This window comes from Limulus polyphemus, unplaced genomic scaffold (assembly GCF_000517525.1).
Source record: "Limulus polyphemus unplaced genomic scaffold, Limulus_polyphemus-2.1.2 Scaffold10027, whole genome shotgun sequence".
In the NCBI taxonomy this organism is placed as follows: Eukaryota; Metazoa; Arthropoda; class Merostomata; order Xiphosura; family Limulidae; genus Limulus; species Limulus polyphemus.
The window spans coordinates 1-5,183 of record NW_013675637.1 but is presented as its reverse complement, the minus strand read 5'-3'; positions in this window follow the sequence as shown (position 1 = coordinate 5,183).

Here is a 5,183-nt window from a genome sequence, read left to right as displayed (position 1 = left end):
CAGCATTGTCTAGTAAGCTCTAGGTTATTTGATGCAGCATTGTCTACTAAGCTCTAGGTTATTTGTTGCAGCATTGTCTACTAAGCTCTAGGTTATTTGTTGTCACAGTGTTTATTAAGCTCTAGCTTATTTGTTGTTGTAAAATTTATTTATTAAGGGTTTATTAAGCTCTAGGTTATTTGTTGTAGCATTGTCTACTAAGCTCTAGATTATTTGTTGTGGCATTGTTTATTAAACTCTAGGTTATTTGTTCTGGTAGTGTATATTAAGCTCAAGTTTATTTGTTGTAGCATTGTGTACTAAGCTATAGATTATTTGTTACAGCATTGTCTACTAAGCTCTAGGTTATTTGTTGTGGCAGTGTTCATTAAACTACTTTATTTGTTGTAGCATTGTCTACTAAGCTCTAGGTTACTTGTTGCAGCATTATCTACTAAGCTCTAGGTTATTTGTTGCAACATTGTCTAGTAAGCTCTAGGTCATTTGTTGCAGTTGTCTACTAAGCACTAAGTTATTTGTTGCAGCATTCTCTACTAAGCTCTAGGTTATTTGTTGCAACATTGTCTAGTAAGCTCTAGGTTATTTGTTGCAGCATTGTCTACTAAGCACTAAGTTATTTGTTACAGCATTGTCTACTAAGCTCTAGGTTATTTGTTGTGGCAGTGTTCATTAAACTACTTTATTTGTTGTAGCATTGTCTACTAAGCTCTATGTTATTTGTTGTGGCATTGTTTATTAAACTCTATTTTATTTGTTCTGGTAGTGTATATTAAGCTCAAGTTTATTTGTTGTAGCATTGTCTACTAAGCACTAAGTTTTTTGTTGCAGCATTCTCTACTAAGCTCTAGGTTATTTGTTGCAACATTGTCTAGTAAGCTCTAGGTTATTTGTTGTGGCAGTGTTTATTAAACTACTTTATTTGTTGCAGCATTATCTACTGAGCTCTAGGTTATTTGTTGCAGCATTGTTTACTAAGCTCTAAGTTATTTGTTGGAGCATTGTCTACTAAGCTCTAGGTTATTTGCTGCAGCATTGTCTACTAAGCTCTAGGTTATTTGCTGCAGCATTGTCTACTAAGCTCTAGGTTATTTGTTGTAGCATTGTCTATTAAGCTTTAGGTTATTTGTTGCAGCATTGTCTACTAAGCTCTAAGTTATTTGTTGTGGCAGTGTTCATTAAACTACTTTATTTTTTGTAGCATTGTCTACTAAGCTCTATGTTACTTGTTGCAGCATTTTCTACTAAGCTCTAGGTTATTTGTTGCAGCATTGTCTACTAAGCTCTAGGTTATTTGCTGTGTCACCATTGTCTACTAAGCTCTAGGTTATTTGCTGTGGCACCATTGTCTACTAAGCTCTAGGTTATTTGTTGCAGCATTGTCTATTCATCTCTAGGTTATTTGTTGTGGCAGTGTTTATTAAACTACTTTATTTGTTGCAGCATTATCTACTAAGCTCTAGGTTATTTGTTGTGTCAGTGTTTATTAAACTACTTTATTTGTTGCAGCATTATCTACTAAGCTCTAGGTTATTTGTTGCAGCATTGTCTAGTAAGCTCTAGGTTATTTGTTGCAGCATTGTCTACTAAGCTCTAGGTTATTTGTTGCAGCATTGTCTGCTAAGCTCTAGGTTATTTGTTACAGCATTGTCTACTCATCTCTAGGTTATTTGTTGTGGCAGTGTTTGTTAAGCTCTAGGTTATTTCAGCAGTGATTATGAAACTATAGGTTATTTGGTTTAGCATAGTTTATTATGTTTTAGATAATTTATTGTAACAGTGTTTGTTATCAGATTTGTGAGGCAGAAGACATAGTCTAATAATGAAAAATAAAAACCACAGAAGTGAAAAATAATAACTTATTAAAGAATGTTTCAGAATACACATTTAACATCTAGAGCAAATTCCTACAGTAAATAGAAAACTTTAGGTTACAAATGATAGCCTGAACGTTCAGTAGAAGCTTAAGTATTACTCACTTCACATCTACAGGAAATCACCAAAATAGAAACTTAAGTATTATACACTTCACATCTACAGGAAATCACCACAACAGAAACTTAAGTATTACTCACTTCACATCTACAGGAAATCACCACAATAAAAACTTAAGTATTACACACTTCACATCTACAGGAAATCACCACAATAGAAACTTAAGTATTACACACTTCACATCTACAGGAAATCACCACAATAGAAACTTAAGTTTTACACACTTCACATCTACAGGAAATCACCACAATAGAAACTTAAGAATTACACACTTCACATCTACAGGAAATCACCACAATAGAAACTTAAGTATCACACACTTCACATCTACAGGAAATCACCACAATAGAAACTTAAGTATTACACACTTTACATCTACAGGAAATCACCACAATAGAAACTTAAGAATTACACACTTCACATCTACAGGAAATCACCACAATAGAAACTTAAGTATCACACACTTCACATCTACAAGAAATCAACACAATAGAAACTTAAGTATTATACACTTCACATCTACAAGAAATCAACACAATAGAAACTTAAGTATCACACACCTCACATCTACAGGAAATCACCACAATAGAAACTTAAGTATTATACACCACATCCTACGAAAATTTAGTTCCAATTAATAACCTGAACTTAAACAGAAGATTGGGTAATAGGATAGACATTAGAAGGAGAATGTTGGGACTCAAACGGAGAGGGGGCTGTAACAATTTGAGTGTAGACCCACAATAAATGTATAAATGTATGTATATATCATTATAGCTAATTATAAAATTAAAACAAGCTTTATTCAACAGAAGTTGAGTTATTATTCAAGCTAGGAAGATCTTGTTTAATAAGTAGACATTTTCCTTAAACAGAAGTTGAGTTGTTATTCAAGCTAGGAAGATCTTGTTTAATAAGTAGACATTTTCCTTAAACAGAAGTTGAGTTATTATTCAAGCTAGGAAGATCTTGTTTAATAAGTATACTTTTTCCTTAAACAGAAGTTGGGTTGTTATTCAAGCTAGGAAGATCTTGTTTAATAAGTAGACTTTTTCCTTAAACAGAAGTTGGGTTGTTATTCAAGCTAGGAAGATCTTGTTTAATAAGTAGACTTTTTCCTTAAACAGAAGTTGAGTTATTATTTAAGCTTGGAAGATATTGTTTAATAAGTAGACTTGTTCTTTAAACAGAAGTTAACTTATTACTCAAGCTTGGAAGATCTTGTTTAATAAGTAGACATTTTCCTTAAACAGAAGTTGAGTTATTATTCAAGCTTGGAAGATCTTGTTTAATAAGTATGGTTTTTCTTTAAACAAAAGTTTCAAGTCTGTTTAGTCAGTAGTCAAAACCTTAGACACTTGAGAATTCATGTCCACTAGTTTGACTGTTTGTGTGGATAAAGGGTGGCCAGTTCTATATGAAATCCTCATGTGTTTATGGACACATACAGGCTAACCAATGTTGGTAGCTTTGCACCTACCAAAGGTATATAAGTAAATGAGCCATGAACGAAGTGAAGCTGGAATGCAGTCTTTCGAATGGGGGGTGAAAATTATCTGATGTGTTCATTTAAAGAGAATTCTCAGTTGGAGTTGTGTGTAGTGGTTGTGTAAAAGTTTAGTGAGTTATATTTTAAAAACTGGGCCCTGTTTATGTAAGTAACGAAGGTATAAATATACGTGGCATTAGGGTACAATAATCTATTTAGTATTGCTGAAGTCCCCAGTAGGTAAGCAATAAGTTTATGGACATACAACGCTCAAATCCGTGGTTTGATTCATCACAGTGGACAGAGCAGAACAACCCATTGTATAGCTTTGCGCTAAAAATCAAAAGTAACAAATAAACAATTATGGCTAAAGGCAACATTTCTCAAACTGGGGAATCGTAGGTCATTGCAGGTGGAGGTAGCGAGATCATAAAAAAATATTGCCATAACGGATACCAATTTTTTCTGAGAGAAAGATGTAGAAATTTCATTTCGTTCTGTAGAGAGAGAGAGAGAGATAAGAAGAACAAATGTTATAAGCTCTCATAAGTAAACAAGTGATATAGTTAGACAGAGAGAAGCTACTGGATAACATTGTCAGGACAATCTTGCGGTAGTTTGTTACAGTCACGGTTGGAAAGGATGTCTAAGAAAGGCAGACTAAGGTTATTCTAAGTTGTAAAGATGTCTAAGAAAGGCAGACTAAGGTTATTCTAAGTTGTAAGGATGTTTAAAAAAGGCAGACTAAGGTTATTCTAAGTTGTAAGGATGTCTAAGAAAGGCAGACTAAGGTTATTCTAAGTTGTAAGGATGTCTAAGAAAGGCAGACTAAGGTTATTCTAAGTTGTAAGGATGTCTAAGAAAGGCAGACTAAGGTTATTCTAAGTTGTAAAGATGTCTAAGAAAGGCAGACTAAGGTTATCCTAAGTTGTAAGGATGTCTAAGAAAGGCAGACTAAGGTTATTCTCAGTTGTGAGGATGTCTAAGAAAGGCAGACTAAGGTTATTCTCAGTTTCACTAGTAAAACTTAAATTTCGGTGAAATAGGTTAAATATTCTAGAAATTTAGGTGTATGATCTTTAGAATGAAATATTACAAAAGCATCTTGAACATACCTTCTGTGCTGGTTCGGTTTAAATTCAAACAGATAAATTGGTTGGGAAGCCATGATTGCTCGTAGTAGAAGAAAAAGACTAACTAAACTCGGCCCGAGCGGATGACAAGATAGCAACGCCAGCTATCGGTGGAAAAAGTAATCACTGATTTAAAATGTGAGAGATGTTGAAAATGAGTTCAAGGAATTGTTTGAAACTATTTATTGGTAGCAGAAGGTCACCTTTGAAAGTGATTGTTTTGAAGCTAAGCACAAAGCTACACAATGGGCTATCTGTGCTCCTTTGAAGGTGACACATGTTGATAATCTCGTTAATTAATATGAATGTTGGTAGAAAGTTATTTCAAACTATCTATGGTGGGTGGAGTGAAGTGATAGAAAAGAATAAGTTGATGGTGGCTACACTAAAGGGATTAGAAGTTTAGCTAGATGGTATGGATGCGTGTGAACAGATGGATCGCTTTATCTAATGGGTGGAGTGAAGTGATCGAAAAGAATAAGTTGATGGTGGCTACACTAAAGGGATTAGAAGTTTAGCTAGATGGTATGGATGCGTGTGAACAGATGGATCGCTTTATCTAAATATCC